Source organism: Ursus arctos, unplaced genomic scaffold (genome assembly GCF_023065955.2).
Source record: "Ursus arctos isolate Adak ecotype North America unplaced genomic scaffold, UrsArc2.0 scaffold_16, whole genome shotgun sequence".
Taxonomy (NCBI): Eukaryota; Metazoa; Chordata; class Mammalia; order Carnivora; family Ursidae; genus Ursus; species Ursus arctos.
In genome coordinates this window covers 13193563-13211513 of record NW_026622830.1, presented here as the reverse complement: position 1 = coordinate 13211513, position 17951 = coordinate 13193563, and the positions used below count along the sequence as shown (strand labels likewise).

General features: G+C 41.9%; 1 protein-coding gene across 4 annotated transcripts in view; it reads left to right on the top strand.

Annotated features, from left to right (window-relative positions):
• The first annotated feature begins 6428 nt into the window (after positions 1-6428).
• Positions 6429-17951, top strand: part of NCOA3 (nuclear receptor coactivator 3) — a 132557-nt gene continuing 121034 nt past the window's right edge. For 2 of the 4 annotated variants that reach the window (XM_026503683.4, XM_044385881.3), the window contains exon 1: positions 6575-6732. The gene's annotated coding sequence lies outside the window, so the exon portion shown is untranslated. Of the gene's footprint in view, positions 6733-17951 lie in introns of all 4 variants that reach the window. The other 2 variants (XM_026503682.4, XM_026503684.4) reach the window with 2 other exon arrangements.

Here is a 17951-nt window from a genome sequence, read left to right as displayed (position 1 = left end):
AGGGAGAGGCAGACTCCTCGCTGAGCAGGGAGCCCCATGCGGGGCTGATCCCAGGACCCCGAGATCATGACCCGAGCCAAAGGCAGACACTCAACAAACTGAGCCCCCCAGGTGCCCTGTCATCCTGGTTCTTGATGAACACACTCTAGAACTGTCTACCTCTAGACATATTATATGGGACAACTAAATGTCTTTATTGTTTATGCATGTATGGAGAGGCAGTAAAGCATAATAGTTAAGATCATGAGCTTGTGAGCCTGGGTTTATATCCTCCTGACTCCAGCACTTGGGAGCTTATGCCCTTGGGCAAGTGACTAATTTGTTCAACGCCTCCATTTATTCATGTGTAAAATGGAGGTGCTCAAAGACCCACTGCTTAGGGTTAGCCCAAGGATTAAATGAATTAATATATGTAATGGAGTTTGAATTATGTCTGGTAAATCTAAGGTCTCTACGAGCGCTGGTTAGGGTTATCTTTTTTCTTTTTTCTTTTTTTTTAAGAGTTTATTTGACAGAGAGAGACACAGTGAGAGAGGGAACACAAGCAGGGGGAGTGGGAGAGGGAGAAGCAGGCTTCCCTCTGAGAAGCGAGCCCGATGAGGGCTCAATCCCAGGACCCTGGGATCATGACCTGAGCCGAAGGCAGACGCTTAATGACTGAGCCACCCAGTCGCCCCATATTATCTTTTTTTCTGCCAGAAGTTTTTTCCCCCAAACTTTTTTATTTGGGGAAATTTCAAGTCTACAGAAAAATTTCAATAATACAATAAACACCTGCATACCCTGAATGTAGATTTACTAATTCTTTTAAAATACATTTTTTAAAGATTTTATTTATTTATCTGAGAGAGAGAGCTCGTGAGAGAGCACAAGGGGGGGGGCAGAGAAAGAGGGAGAAGCAGATTCCCTGCTGAGCAGGGAGCCCGGCATGGGGCTCCAAACGATGTGGGGCTCGATCCCAGGACCCCGAGATCATGACCTGGGCCAAAGGCAGATGCTTAACTGACTGAGCCACTCAGGTGCCCCTAGATATACTATCTGGTAAAATTTTTGCCACATTTGCTCACATGCACTTTCTGTGTGTGTGTGTGTGTGTGTGTGTGTGTGTGTGTGTGTGTGTATTTTTCCTCACTTGAATTATTTGAGAACAAGCTGTAGGGTAGGCTAGTTGGTATGATTACTGGTCTGGTAGCCTGTTACTTGCATATACATGTGACCTAAGCTAGACGAATTGAACAAATTCCTTTTTTTTTTCTTTTTCTTTTTTTTTTTTTTAGGATTTGTAAGTAATCTCTACACCCAAGGTGGGGTTCAAACTCACAACCCCGAGTACAAGACTCACATGCTCCACTAAGCCAGTCAGGCGCCCCTGGACAAATTCCTCTTTTGATTTTGAATCTTGGAATACAGGGTCACCTGGGTGGCTCAGTTGGTGATGTGGTCTGCTTTCAGCTCAGGTCACGATCCCAGCATTCTGGGATCGAGCCCCCCGTCGGGCTCCTTGCTCGAGGGGAACCTGCTTCTCCCTCTCCTCCCAGCTCCATGCTCTCTCTCTTTCTACAGTAAATAAATTTTAAAAAAATCTTAAAAAAATGAATCTTGGAATAGGATGATGAGAAGATAGAAAAAAAAAAAAAAGATTGATCTCTATTTACTGCTGGTTCCAGAAAAGATATTCATGATCTTCTTTTCCCCTGGTTTCTGACACTTCTGGCCTGATCTTCTGGGCTTGCCTTTGATTCTGTGAGCTCCTGCCTATCATTTCACTCTGTCCCAGAGTCTGTTGTTGCTTGCAACCCAAGAGACCTGACCGGCACCCCTGTGTTTGAGGAAATGAGCACCCACCCTGGGAGCACGGAGGCGGGGCTCTGTGAAAGCAGAAAGGTTGTAGGCAGAATCTCCTCATTTTTGGAGGGCTTTAGCTAGGTGACCTTCTAGTCTCATCCTCACAGTGTTTATGCTTCTGCGTCCCCTAGGCCAAGCCGATTTTACTGGGGTAGTTGGAGGATTTGAGACTGCTCTTCCTGCCTACTGAAGGTTCTCAGCCACAGATCAGCAAAAGTCCGCACACGCAGGGTTTCGATTATCAATGGCTGGGTAACCAACCACTGCAGAATTCAGTGGTTTAAAGCACAACCATTTTCTTATCTCTCATGATGCTGTAGGCCGATTTGGCTCACAGGTGGTTCTCCGGTTGTCGATCTTGCTGGTGGGAGCTGTAGTTCCCTGAGCCCCCAGGGACCGGAATGTGCAAAAAGGCTGACTCATAGGGCTGGCAGCTACTCCTAGCTGGGATCTTCGCTGGGGCCGTCGACTGGAGTGCCTCACCTTTTTTCCATGTGGCCTCTCCACGTGGCTTGGGGTTCCCATAACATGGTGGCTGGGTTCCAGGAGGAAGGAAGCGGAAGCTGCCCATCATCGTAAGGTATGAGCTGAAAGTCCTACCATATAATGTCCACCGTTTCCACTTATCCAACAGTTCTAGAGCCACCCCAATTCAAGGGAGAGGAAACAAAGTCTACCCTTTGATGGAGGAGGAATGATAGCAGGCATCTTCACGACTCCTTCCTAGAGTGTGTCACTCATGTGGCTTAGATTTTAAGTCTAGAATAGTGTTTCCCAGATGTCGCTCAGTACAAGCTTAGGTGCAGTTTCCATCAAAGCTGCCAAAGTCAGCTCTTCCTCCTGAAAGCCTTTTCTGATACCCCTTAAGGTAAAAGGTCTATTCCTGGGTTCTCCAACAACTTATGTACATATTTTAAAAATGTTTTTGTTTGTTTTTTATTTTTTAAAAGTCTTTATTTAAATTCAGTGTAGTTAACATATTCTGTATGATTAGTTTCGGGGGTAGAGTTCGGTGATTCATCAGTTGCATATAACACCCAGTGCTCATTCCATCAAGTGCCCTCCTTAATGCCCATCTCCCAGTTACCCCATCCCCCCCACCTCCCCTCCAGCAACCCTCAGTTTGTTTCCTAGAGTTCAGTATCTCTCATGGTTTGCCCCCCTCTGTGTTTTTGAGCATGTTTTTTAAATTGTTAATATTAGTTCCACTTTCTTTGAACATATGTATTTTTATATATGTATATATTTTGGTTACATAAATGAACCCATTTATTGTAGGCTAGTGATGTCTCAAATGGTGGAGCTCCTACTGGTCTTTTGAGTCCTTCAGGCTTACGATGGCCGCCTTTACCGTGATGGCGGAAACAGTGCTGTAGGTCCAGGGAGCACCAGCGACCGTTTTCAGGCAGGGACCACAAGGCTAGATCCCCATGGCTCCTCCTTTCATCTTGGTTTTGCTGCGGAAGGAGCAAGTGTACTTGGCATGCTGGCTCATTTCAATTTCCTTCTTCACCATTTTCCTGTGGGAAGTACCATAATGGTCCTGTATTTACACACAGTTCCGACCTTCATGGTATGTTTAGTCATGTCGCTACAAACTAGGTCTGAGACCAGAGTTGAACATATGTGTATGTTAATAAAATTGATAGATTGATTTCCTTTTTTCTTTCTTTCTTTCTTTCTTTCTTTCTTTCTTTCTTTCTTTCTTTCCTTCTTTCTTTCTCTCTCTCTTTCTTTCTTTCTTTCCTTCTTTCATAAATATTAATTTTTTTATTTCCTTAAGATTTATTTATTTATTTGAGAGAGAGAGAGAGTGTGTGAGTATGGGGAAGGCCAGAGGGAGAGGGAGAGAGAATCTCCAGCAGACTTCCCACTGAGCATGGAGCCAGCTTGGGGCTGGATCCCAGGACCCTGAGGTTATGACCTGACCCAAAACCAAGAGTCAGAGGCTTACCTGACTGAGCCACCTGGGCGCCCTCTTTCACAAATATTTAAAACCTGCTGTAGGCTGGACACTAATCGAGGTGCTAGAGACACTGCAGTGAACTAATCAAACTTCCTGCCCTCTTGGACCGTGGGGGCTGGAAGACCCACTCCAATGACAATCGGGAGCAGAGATCTGTATGACAATAGGGAGCAAGCCAGGAGAGATGAAAATTCCAGACAGCAAAGGGAACAGCAAGTGAAAGGCCCTGACTCATGCCTGGAAAGTTCAGGAAACATCAGGAATGTTAGTGTCTGGCATGGGGTAAAAAATGAGAAAAGATAACATTACCTGAGATCAGAGAGGGAAGCAGAGACCAAGTCAATGAGGGTCTGGGTTTTATCCCAAATGTGATAGGATGTCAGTGGAACATGTTCAGGTTGGAAGTGACATAATTTAGTATATGATTTTTCAAAGACCCCCCCCCCCCCCCGCTACCATGTGGGGAGTGGTTTATGGGATTACTAAAGGGAGAAGCAAGGAGAGTGGCAGGACAGCTGCAATCGTTCAAGTTGAAAGTTCACTCAGGGTCTTAGCATTAATCTCCAGGTTCTCAACATCTAACAGTATTTATTATCTGTTGTCTGATGAGGGATTGAACCCAAGTAACATATACAGTCTGAGCGAGTACTAGATTGCTAAACTATGTAGTGCGTACTGAGAATACATTAGAGAACGAAAGAGATAGAAGTCCTGCCTTCATGGAGTTATCAATCTAGTGAGGAAAAGAGATATTAAATGCCATAAGTAAACAAAAATAGATGGTGTTTCCAACGATAAAAAGTGCTATGAAGAGAAATGAAGCAGGGAAGAAGCATAGAGAAAGCTGGGACTGCAGTGGTCAAGAATTTAAAATAGGGAAACAGGGCACCTGGGTGTCTCAGTCAGTTGGGCGTCTGACTCTCGGCTGAGGCTCAGTTCGTGATCTCATGGGTCACGGGATTGAGCCCCGAGTGGGGCTCAGTGCTTGGTGGGGAGCCTGCTTGATGATTCTCTCCCTCTGCCACTTCCCCTGTGCTCGTGTGTACACACGCTCTCTCTCTCTCTCTCAAATAAATGAATAAATCTTTATAAAATAGAGAAATCAGGGAAGGCCTCACTGAAGAAGTGACATTTGGACAATGACTATGGGGGAGATGAGGGAGAGAGTGACTTAAACTTGCCAGGGGATGGGGCACCTGGGTGGCTCAGTCAGTTAATGTTAAGCATACGACTCTTGATCTCAGCTCAGGTCTTGAACAGGGTGGTGAGTTTAAAAAAAAATTTTTTTTTTCCCCAGGGGAAAAAGCAAAGTAGGTAGAAGTTGCAAATGCTAAGTCTCTGAGGCCAGTGTGTGCTGGGCATATTGGAGGGGACCCAAGGAGTCCAGCAGACCTGGAATACAGCAGTGAGTTGGACAAGAATTGAGAGATGACTGAGAGGGGAAAGAAAGGTTGTGCGGGGCTTTGCAGGTTACTGCAAAGAATTTGGATGACAGCCATAAAGTGACTTGGTTTCTATCAGGATCTCTCTGACAGCTGTGTTGAGCAGAGACTTCAGGTAGGAACGCTGGAATGGAAGGAAGCAAGGAAAACAGTGAGGAAACTACGGCCACAGTCCGGGTGGGAAACGGTGGTGGTGGAGCATGAAGTGGTTATTTTGTTCTATTCACACTCAACACACTTAATACTGATTCAATAGTGTTATCTAATATATAGTCCATATTAAAATTTCCTTGCCAGAGTCCTTTTTTACATTAAGGAAAAAACCTCGATCCAATCGAGGCTCACCTAATGCGTTTGGTTCTCACCTCTTTCCCGCTTCGATATATATATATTTTAAAGATTTTATTTATTTATTTGACAGAGAGAGACAGCCAGCGAGAGAGGGAACACAAGCAGGGGGAGCGGGAGAGGAAGAAGCAGGCTCCCAGCGGAGGCGCCTGACGTGGGTCTCGATCCCAGAACTCCAGGATCAGGCCCTGAGCCGAAGGCAGACGACGCTTAACGACTGAGCCACCCAGGCGCCCCCCCTTAGATATTTTTAAGAGCTCAGGCAAGGTGTTTTGTAGCATATGTCCCACATTCTGGATTTGTCTGATTGTTTCTCCATAGTTAGGTTCAGGTTAGCTATTATTTGGGCAAAGACACTACGGAGGACGCAAAATGCCATCCGCATTGCATCATATCAGGAGACACATAATGTCAGTTTGATCCATTATTGGTGACGCTAAGTGATGGTGTTGGTGATTACATCTCCTGGTTAAGGTGGTGTCTGCCAGCTCCGTCGGCTGCAAAGCAAGCTACTCCGTGGGATGATACTTAGGGACTGAATATCTAGTGAATATACTATTGCCAAACAACCTTTTGCCCAGTGGCTTTAGCATCTAATGAATAACCTAGTGGCTTCTGACCTTGTGTCTCAGTTTGCTCATCTGAACAATGAGGATAACAGTGATCCCAAAGGGATGCTTGTTTTTAGGATCAGTACTTGGCACACAATAAACGCTCAGTAAATGTTAGATATTACTGGACGAAGGCAAGTGTGACAAGATTAAGGGCAGGGTTAGGGCTGCTTTCTAGTCCTCTGGACCCCGCCGCAGCTCCCAGGCAGTGAGCAAGGGAGAGCGGCCAAAGGGTCCACACCGCCACGCCCTCCAGCCGAGGGAGCTGGGCCGGGCGGGGGCACCTAGCGCCCAGGCCGCGCAAGGCCCCCTGGGACCGGTAGTGCTGGGCGTGGCCTCAGGACTACATATCCCGGAGGCCCCCGCGCCGCGGCTCCAGCCGCTGCCGCCTTAGCCCCCCTCCACAGCGACGGCGGCGGCCGCGGCGGCTGAGTCGGTGGCGGCGGTAGTGGCGGCGGCTGCGGGCTGAGCGGCGAGTTTCCGATTTAAAGCTGAGCTGCGAGGAAAATGGCGGCGGGCGGTGAGTGGAGATAAAGGAGGAGCGGCGGCGGGCGAGGGGGTGGAGTGCGAGGCGGAGGGAAAGAGGGCGAGTCCGGGGGCTGCCGCGAGCCGGCGGCTGGCGGCTCCGCGGAGGCGCTGAGGGGCGCGCCGAGAGGGGGGCGCGCTCAGATAGTTTCGGGGTATCGGGGCCGCGCTGCTTCTCCGCCGCCTGGGGCGGCCCGCGGCCGGAGGAAGGGGAGTCGAGGTGGGGCGGCAGCCGGCTTAGGGGTACAAGGGGGTCCCCGCGCGGAGGGGTCACCCCGACGAGTTTGGGGGGGATCGCGGGGGCCCGCTTTTCCCTCCTGTCCCTAAAGTTTTATCTTCTCCCAGCCCTTAGGGCTGCTTTAGAACGCTCCCCGCGTCCCCCTCCTCCCGCTGCCTCGGCTCCTTCGCAGTTATTCTGAAGAATTAGGGGGCGGGGGAAGCCGCGCAGACCCCACCGACCCCCACGCCAGCCTCCAAGTCTCACTCAGAATCGGGTTGCATTTTGTTGCTGTGTTTCCTCCTTCACTTGGGCATTTTTAATGTTTTAACTCGAATTATCTGCGGAATTTCATTTTGGGCACGGGTAGGTTCTCCGCAGTTTTCTCAGTGAAAAGGCATTTTGCTACCTCTGGTGTGAAGGTTGGGAAATGGCAAGTGGGAAGTTGGTGGATCAAATTTGGGGTTTGGCTGTCTTTATTAGTACTATTTTTCCCGTCCCCATCTCTAATCTTACATACATTGATTCAGTTGTAATCATTAAAGTTGTCTTGCACATGCTTTAAAAAAAAAAAAAAACCCAAACCAAAAAGCCACGAGTCGTTGGAAGGCTTAGTTGCTTCTAGTTTGAGGGCACTTAGGGTGGAAAAGTTAACCAAAAGAGCAGTTGCGAGAGGGAGAAAGCATCGTTTCAAAATCTCACTAAGCAGGAGGAGTTCGGGATTCCAAAATGGAATGACACGAAAGGTATGAAATTCTCCCGAAGTCGAAACTTTTTTTTTTCCCCTCCCGAATGTGAAGACTTCCTTGTTTGCAGTTTTTGAGCAGCGCTTCAAAGCCAACCTGTTTTTGTTATTAAGCCTGTACCGTAAAGAAACAGGAAGGCGAGTACCAGCTGTCTTGCTGCAGTGGGTTTAAATGGATTTGAATGAGATGAGTGAGTGGTAGTAGTATTGAGTGAGATTGCTGCTCCTTGATTTCAATGCCTGGCCTTGAATCCACCTAACTGGTCCCTGGCTTCAAGAAAGCTTCGGTGTGTGTTGCAGCAGGTTGTATAGAGGATGATGGAAAAAACCCACCCCCCCCAAAAGCCCCCCTCCCCAAAACAACAAAAAACCCCGCCAAAAAAAGCACACAAAAAACAAACCCCAAACATTGGTTTTGTGAATGCTGCATAAACTAAAATGTTAAACGGAAATCTGGAAGTTCATGAAATGTTTGTTCTTGAAAAAAATTCAAATTATTGCTCTATTTAGAATAGGTTATACCAGATAAAATACCCAACTGGTAAGGTACACAAACATTGAAAAATGAGTCCTGTAAACCCTCCAATTCCGGCTCCTTGGAGGCAGTGATTATTACTGGTTTCTAGAGTATCTTTGGTCTTTGGAATAATTATCTTAAGATTTTTATTTGAAACATAACCTTTTTGGGTACCAAAAGGAGGAAAATAAAATGAACAGAAGAAAGGGAAAATGTGGTGGGAATATTTTCTTTCCACTGTCTTGAACAAATGTTGATAGCTATTAAGAAAAGGCTTTTGAAGTTGCTGCTTATGTTGCCTTATATACTAACACTCTTAAAGAAGTAGCAGTCTGTGGGGCTTTAGGATGAAGAACGCTGCCAGGGTTCATTGTTTGTATGTAAGGTGAAGCCTCTGTTTGTAACATGTAAAATGATATTGAACACTATAGCTCCTGTCACTGGAGGTTGCTTCAGGTTCTGCATTTAAATGAGCAGTAATCTAGGTTGCCAGTGATCCTAAATTATAGTGGTATTTTATGTATTGATAGAAGTGCCTCAATTGTCCAGTCAGTATTAAAAAAAGGTAAATGCCAGCTTCTAGCATATAGAACTGCATTTTGGACATGAGGGTTGTGGAATAAGTGGGAAGCTGTAATGTTTCTAGAGCAGTTGTAGGAAATATTTTTATCATAAAATATTCCTTACCTACAGAGGCTTCAAAAATGCGAAACAGCCTCAGCATAATTAATAGGATTTCATTTTTGTAAGTTTTAGAATGGTGCTTTTAAATTCGCCAACACTAACAATTCATTAAAAAAATTCAATGATATTAGGGATTGTATTAAATAACTTCACTATATTTTGAAATTGAGTATAGTGTGCATCCCTCCCCCCCCATAAGAGTTACTTCTTGGGGCACCTGGGTGGCTCAGTCTGTTAAGCGTCTGCCTTCGGCTCAGGCTCAGGTCATGATCCCAGGGTCCTGGGCTCGAGCCCTGCCTCAGGCTCCTGGGGAGTCTGCTTCTCCCTCTTGCTCTGGCTACCACTACCCCTGCTTGTGCTCTCCCTCTGTCAAATAAATAAATAAAATCTTTAAAAAAATTAAAAGATTTCTTATATCAGGGATATATTATCCCTTTATAAGAATTATCTCAGTAACCCCCCCTCCCTGCCCCCTGCTGACAAATAAATTAGAATTCATTCAGTAAGGAGTCAGTGTACTGCTGGACCCTGGATCTTTTTTCTAGGAGATGCGAAATAATAGTTTTTGAAATGGTTACTTACTAAAGCCTTCTTGATGGGTCTTTTGAAATAAACTTCCTTACTGTGTCAGGGACATATTAAAGATAAGCTTTTTTTTTTTTTTTAAATGTAGTCTTTTGTGTATTAACTGTATGATTCTAGAATAGTTTCTTTTAAAGACCACTATGTTTTTGAGAAGCTTTTTAAAAGAATAATTTAAAAATATTTTAGTTTGGACAGTAGGGTAAGATAAAAAAACCAAACTACTATTGTCCTGTGCCAAATTGGTGTTAAAATAAATGGCTTAAGGGTTTCTTTTTGCATTTTTTTGGACTATATAATTTCAGGCCTTGGCCTGAGGATGCAGACTACTTTTGAAAACTTGATTTGTTGCAAGTTTAGAATGAGTATAGCCTCCAGTGGCTGTCTACACTGGAAAGCAACCACAATTTAATGCAGTTGTTACTCTAATGCTACCTAGGACTAGAAAAACGAGTTGTTGATCATGTTGACAAGTTTCTCATGTAGTTTCTTATAGGTTAAACCAGAGAGGACCTGTCCCAGTTTGGTTTGAACTTACTATATATTCTGTAGTGTAGAATATTCTTTTTTTTTTTTTTTTTTTAGTTTTTTTTTTATCCTTCCCATTATTGAGTGGTTAAAGCTCTGAGAGCAGAAAATTAGTATCGGAAATGTGTGTTAACTTTTCTTCTTTCTCATAGTTCAACAAATTAAAGAAATAGGTGACTGTATGTTAGTCTAGATCCTCAGGGATAGCATTGAGATTGAGTACTGCAGTAAAATGTAGGCATTTTCTTCCATTTTATTGAGTGCTTTTTGGCGGTGGGGGAGGGGATTACAAAATGAACATTTCTCAGTTAAAGTGGAGGAGGGGCTCTATTGTAATGAGGCTTATTCTTTAATTTTGTTAGTGTTTGCTAGGTAAATTCATTTAGCCCATTGAATTTCTGATAGGGTTTCTGGGAGATTGTTTTGGGTTAAGGGTGCAGTTTATCCAGAGTCTAACCTTATTTTCAGCTCCTAACAAATGATGGAATTGACTTGAATTTAATCGCCTTTCCCTTTCCTACCTTCTGGTGGAGAGTTGTTAAATGAACAGGAAAATGGCCAGAAGATACACAGCAGGAGTTGAAAGGAAGACCTGTGTTGTCTAGGAGGCTGATTTATCCACAAACTGGATAATCTTAGACTACATACTGCCAGTTCCCAACTTTGTCAGCATTAACTCAGTTTGATAGGTTCTGCCGGCCTAGGTCAATTTGGGGGCGGGGGGGGGCAGTAATAAAGGTTTATTTAACTGTAGTAAATTTTGTGGCCTAGAGGCAAAGGAAAGAAGTCTGATCTGTCTGGCAAACGGGTTTTACAGATTTCAAAGAATATTTTAAGAGCAAATGGACTAGTCTCTTCTGTTAGTCTTTTTACTATTTTTTCATTAGGAGTGTCTGTGGTCTGTTTTTTTCTTTTCTGTTAATATTTTTTTATCGATATGTTCTAGGAAAGTGTGTGACTTTTTTTTTTTGAGTTTAACTTCTCTGCTGGTCACCTATGAAGGTATTCTTCTGAAATGTTTAATTTCTTTGGTTAGAGGTTATGAGTGAGGGTTCTGAAGTTTCACTTTTTGGAAACTTGGCTGATTAGATTACTAAATTTAACTCTTTATCATCCATGTAAGGATGAAAAGGGAATATTGGCATGGGTACTACATAGTAATGGATAATCTACTGCTCCCTGGGGCTTTGCTTTTGGTAGCTATGGCAGCTGAGTAGGAGTGGTAGATGGATAGATGGGAAAAGACTGTAGAAGTCAGCATAATCCTCAATTAGGATAAGCCTCATGGTTAATTGAATGTTGAGTGTACAGGTTAAATCCCATTATAACAAACTCCAGGGGACTAGCTAAATTATTTTGTTGTACTGGGATTGAGCTTTTTTGAATATTGTTTGAAATAGATTAGTCTTTTTGTTTTTGTTAGAGGTGTTGGAAAAATTTTTATTTGTTGTAACAATTTGACAAGTTGTTACTCATGAACCAATGTGTTTGACATTCATTTTTAATGCTTTTGCCTTTAAAAAAAGGAAAGAACTCATGTTGAACTGGGTATATAATTAACTCCCCTCCGCACGCCCCATGTCTCCGTCTAGAGTAGCACCATTGGTGTATCTCAACAAGCGAATAAATTTGTAAGTACTCCTGCCACCATCAAAGTGTGGTCAGAGGAAATGGGAAATTCCCCAGGTTTCCAGGTGACTGCTGCTGGAAATTTTTACTGCCCTTGGTAACTTTTTAAAATAAATGTATATACTTCATTGTGGTATGAACTTTGTCAGTAATAATTAAGGTAACCCTTTTCCATTGATCTAGTGTATTTAGAGACAGAGATCTATATGGTGTTAAAAAAAGTGATGGTAGTATTGTCATTAATATGGAATTTTTCAGAAACAGGATTAATATACGTGTGAGAAAAATACTATTATGCTTGGTCAGAAATACACTTGTTTCTCTGTCCTGTACTTTGGTGTTCGGCGAATTTAAGGCATTTACATCCCATCTTCATATTTAAGGCTAGCATTTTTAGTTTGCTTAGAGAGTTGTGATCGGGTGTAGCAAGACATTTTTGAAGTCATTCTTTTAAATAGATGTTCCATGAAGGAGGGAAAATCTGAAAGACGGACTTTCAAAGCAACCCAAGCAGTGTTTTGAAAGTTCTTGAGTCAAGAAAAATGACTGGCTAGTAGGCAGGAAGCCTGCAGTTGCATTGTGGTATTGTTCCTCCATCTTATGCATTTGAGAACTTGAACACAAAAGAGGAGAAGGCGTGGGGAGGGGAAGAAAGAGTTTTAACAAGAAAAAAAAAGGGGGGGACTTTTAGAATAAATATTCTTTGCTGTTCTTGTTTAAGTGAAATCTAAAACCAAATTATTTTTGCTTTGAGAGGAAGTGTTTGTTTATCATAATCTAAATGTCCTAAACTGACATTTTTATAAATGAGAGTTAATTGTTACTGGTGGAAAGAGCAGCATGATCATAGTCTCAGTTTTAAAACAACTTTAATAATTAAAAAAAAAAAAAAATCTCAGGGGCCTGGCTGGCTTATTTGGAAGAGCATGCGACTCTTGATCTCCAGGCCATGAGTTCGAGCCCTACATTGGGTGTAGAGATCACTAAAAATAAACAAACTTATATAAAAAAAAGTTTTACACGTGGAAACCTTTGAATATTTTCCCCTTTTGTTACCTAATCAGTATCATTTGTTAGCTTGTTACTTTAAAAATACTTACCTGTGAAGAGTTGAGAATAATTTGTAAGCTAGTACTGTAAGCTTCCTGCAGTCTCTAGGTCTGTCTTAAAATTTATAAAACAAAGAGGGTGGAGTATGTTGTCTTCCAAGGTTCATTATATTGGAAAAATTTTTTTTTTTTTTTTTTTTTTAAGATTTTTGACAGAGAGAGACAGCCAGCGAGAGAGGGAACACAAGCAGGGGGAGTGGGAGAGGAAGAAGCAGGCTCCCAGCGGAGAAGCCTGATGTGGGGCTCGATCCCAGAATGCCGGGATCACGCCCTGAGCTGAAGGCAGACGCTCAACGACTGTGCCACCCAGGCGCCCCCAATTTTTTTTTAATGTTTTTTTATTATGTTAGTCACCATACAGTACATCCCCGGTTTATTGCAAAATTTTATAAACTTAAAGCATTATATGAATATGTAGAATGTCCTCATATTTAAATTTTGTTGGTCAAACATTAAATGGATTAAACTCTATACCAGATAATGGTAACCTTTCAGTGCTGACTCATCAGTTTGGAGTAGGATGACTTTGAGCTCTTGACTTCACTCTAGTTAGTATATGCTATAAGCTGCAAAGCGTGAGCTTGCACACATGTGCCTGTGTAAGCGGGAGGGGGCGAGAATTTTTAGTCCCCTCCTTTTGTTGTAAGAAAATGAAGTCATATTTTTCTTTACTCTTAGTAAAGCTGTCATCAGTGAAATGGATTATTGAATTTAAGTCACTCTGTAGAGTAGCTGTATTGGCTTAATTTTGTTTCCAGATTGAAATTTAGCAACTTTATTTGAAAATGTTTTAAGGATTACTCAGTATTCCCTTCACCAAATTGTGTCTTTAGTCTAAACACCTTCTGCTCCATCCAGGTTCATCTCTTTCCTCTTTACCTGTCTGGTGGTGGTTGTGTTTTTATAAGATTTTCATCCTAGCCAAGATGTTTGGCCCCATTGCTGTCAGAGCAAGTGTTTGGCTGCATCTTGGAAAATCTAACTTTGCCAATGAGAAGAATAACTACGCACATGTTACATCCATTGGAGGGCCAGCAGTATCTTCTTCATGTAATAAGACAAAACTATTACTAAGTATTAAGAATGATTTCATCAGGAATCAAGAAAATGAATTCAGGAAGCTACTTTCAAAGTGCACAACCACATCTAGAGTGGTGGAAGCCTTAGGTGAATGGATCCCAAGTTAGGTGAACCTGGAATTGTGAACTTCCCCAATAATCTCCAGTTTTCTTTTTCTTTCCTCAAAGTACAAAATACCTCCCACATGTTACTTTTTAAACTGATTTTTTCCTACCACTGTTCTTTTCGCCTTAAGCTTTAATCATCTTTAATTTGCTACTGTTTGGCAGTTGCCCACTCCCCCGTACACACGTACACTTAACCAGGGTTGATTAAGCTTGTCGTGTTTAAAGCACTGTGAGATTTAAAAAGGTTTTGACCTCCAGGTGCACACAATCAATCAGTTACTCACATCACTTCACTACAAGGCAATCTGTTTTGCATATAAAGATCAAGGAGAAGTTCAGAGGAGGAGAGGGACGACTTCTGACCAGATGATCAGGATGCAGGACTTTGAAGAATGAGTAAGATTTTAATATGGAGAGAGTAGTTTCTGTTGGTGAGGAATCAATCATTAGTAAGAGCTCAGAGGTAAGGCATTTAAGACTTGGTCATTTAAATAATAGATGTTGAGTGAGTGGATTTGAATAAACTGGTTTTGTTTCTGCAGAGTCCTATTGATACATTTCTCTTAAATATATTTTCATTACAATTTCTAAAACTAGTTCAGGCCCTTTATTTCTAGATTATGTAACAGCTTTCTTTCTTCCTTTTTTTTTTTTTTTTTTAAGATTTTATTTATTTAATTGACAGAGACAGCCAGGAAGAGAGGGAGCACAAGCAGGGGGAGTGGGAGAGGAAGAAGCAGGCTCTCAGGGGAGGAGCCTGACTGTGGGGCTCCATCCCAGAACGCCGGGATCACACTCCGAAGGCAGACGCTTAACGACTGAGCCACCCAGGCGCTCCTGTGTAACAGCTTTCAAAGTAGTCTCTGTTCTTTCCCTAAGTCCTCTCTGTACTTATTAAACATCATTTTGATTACAGTTTTTGCTTAAAAATCTGCGCAGTACAATCCAAAATCCTTAACCTGATATTCAGTTCTTATCATAGTCTTTTTAAAATCAATCTTTCCCATTTTTCTTGCCCCTTATTTCAGTTGTGCTGCTTCTTTCTGCCTATTCACCGTGGCTATCTAGGCCTAGTCTTTAAGGTCCAGTTCACATCCTGTCTCATTTAAGTAAATTTCCCAGACCACCACAACGGAAAATATAGTTCTTATTTTCTAATATGAATCTTTATTGTCTCCTCACATGCGTAGGAGTCAGTATTTATTGATGCGTGGGGCAGATTCAGTCAAATTGTCTAGTTTTTTCAGGTGGAGACTATTCCTTTTATTAAGCTTTTGAAATTCTCTGTTATTTTTTCAATCCTATTCATTTTAAGTCCCCCCAAATGCTTGGTGTTTGGATATGAAAGTTTCTAGAGTTCTAACTCTCAAGGCCACTTTACTGTCTGGATATTGAGATAAAATTAGAGTCCTAAGGATTTGTTTGGAACCTGTGTCTCCCTCATAGAGTTGTCCCAGATAAATCATGTCTGGGTCTTAGAATACATTTCATTTTTCCCAGATTTTCCAGCCCTAGGACTGGACAGTTCTGTAAATTGTTCAAATGTTTTTATTCAGTACCAGTGTTCTCCAAAGAATTGTGCTAAGCGCTGTAGGCATTAAAATCCCTTTCTGATCTAGGAGCTTATAATCTAGTTGAGAAATAAGTATAATTGAAAAAATATAGTTGCAGCAACATAAACAAGTGGTTCAGAAGTTCAGAGGAAGAAGATTTTTTTTCAACTGGAATTGTTAGGGAAAACTTCATGGAGGAGATGGGTTAGATCTAAAGGGAATTAATTGCTGCTTCTGATCTCTCCCACATATTTTATTCTGTGGTGCTTAGTTAAAAGAAGAAAACATTTTTTTTTTTTAATTGAAAAGGAGGCATAAACATGGTAGAGTTGAAGCAGTACGAAAAGGTATACCTTGAGGGGCGCCTGGGTGGCACAGCGGTTAGGCGTCTGCCTTCGGCTCAGGGCTTGATCCCGGCCTTCTGGGATCGAGCCCCACATCAGGCTCCTCCGCTATGAGCCTGCTTCTTCCTCTCCCACTCCCCCTGCTTGTGTTCCCTCTCTCACTGGCTGTCTCTATCTCTGTCGAATAAATAAAAAAAAAAAAAAGAAAAGAAAAGGTATACCTTGAAAAAGTAAGGATCCTGGTTCCCCAGGTCTTTGGTCTTTATAGCTACCACCCTTCCCAAAGGCTACTGAAGTTAGAGGATATTCTGTACATATAGCTGCAGATGTCTCTCTTCAGTATTTTTTCCTAGTGTCTCTCTCTCTCTCTCTTTCTTTCTTTCTTTCTTTCTTTCTTTCTTTCTTTCTTTCTTTCTTTCTTTCTTTCTTTCTTTCTCTCTTCAGTATTTTTTCCTAGTCTCTCCTTCTCCCTCTTTTCTCTTTTCTTTTCTTTCTTTCGATTTATTTATTTATTTGACAGGGAGACAGCCATTGAGAGAGGGAACACAAGCAGGGGGAGTGGGAGAGGAAGAAGCAGGCTCCCAGCAGAGGAGCCTGATGTGGGACTTGATCCCAGAACGCTGGGATCACACCCTGAGCCGAAGGCAGATGCTCAACGACTGAGCCACCCAGGCGCCCCTCCCTCTTTATTTCTAATTAAAATGAGGCTTCCACTATTTTCATTTAACAAAAGAACTTAGCCTTCTATATCTCACATTTTTAAAAGGCTGTATAATATTCCATTGTACGAATGGATTTTGTATAACTTATTTTAACCAGTTCTGCTTTGCTATTTCCAGTCTTTTACTATTTTGATTGATACTGCAGTGAACTATATGTAGATCTGTGTGTAGGCTTGAGTATATCTCAGTATAGACATCCTGGAGGTGAAATTTCTGAATCAAAGGAAGTATACCCTTAAAACTTCAATGGTTCTTTCCTAGTTGCCTCCAAAGAGGTTATACTAAACTTACACTTTCACCTGTTGTTTATGAGAGAGCCTCATTTCTCCTTTGTTTTTTCTTTCTTTTTCTTTTTAAGTAGTCTGTGTGCACAATGTGGGTCTCGAACTCATGACCCCCAAGATCAAGAGTTGCTTGCTCTACCAACTGAGCCAGCCAGCCTCCCCTCTTATTTATCTTTTAAAAACTTATCCTTTCTTCTTGCTTGACTGCTTGAAGGCATGAAATCTATTGTTCATTGTCTAAGAATATGAAACTAAACTGCTTCCCCTGGAGTTCCCAAAGCCTTTCATAATCTGACTCTAATCTGCATTTCCAGCATTATCCCCTTAAGTCTATGTATTTTATACTCTAGTTGCTGTTAAATTTCCCTTGTTCTGTCTTCCCCCCTCCTACCCTAGTAAAATTCTCTTTTCTGTGTTCTGATTCATATTCTTAGATATAAAAGATAAAAGCTACCATTTATCCAAGCCTATATGCTAGGACAGTGTTGGGTGTTTAATGTACATCATCTCATTTAACCATCTTTTGTACTGTAGAGCCCTTTTTTTCCTTCAGATGAAGTCGTCTACAAAACCCTATTCAAAATAGAAAATGTGATTTTATTAAAATTTATTTTCTAAGTTGAAATTTAAACTGTTTGCTGGTTATAAAGGCAGTGAAAATGAGATTGCTGTGGTGAATATAAAAATTTGAAATTGGGTTATGAAGAACTATTATGGATCTAAATCCATCTCTGCCTCTAGTTTATTTCTGTATTATGAAAATCCCCACTCATACAGAGATATGGTTGCAAATGGTCTCAGTTCAAAAATATTTTTTGATATATATAACAGTTGCACATGGGACAAATTCAAAAGGTACCAAAGAGAATACAGTGGAAAGTAAGATATCCTTCCTCAGTTGTCTCCTAGCCACCTCCCTATTCTGTCTGTTATTGTTAACTGTAGAGTTGTTAACTCAAGGCATATAAATGCACATGCTTAAAAGCTTTTAAGTTTAGTGAATTTCTCCTACATTTTTGGGTCAATTTTATATTAAAGTGTAGCATACATTCAGAAAAATGCATAAGTATAGGCAGATAAACTTTCATAAAACAAACTCAGTTATGTAATTGG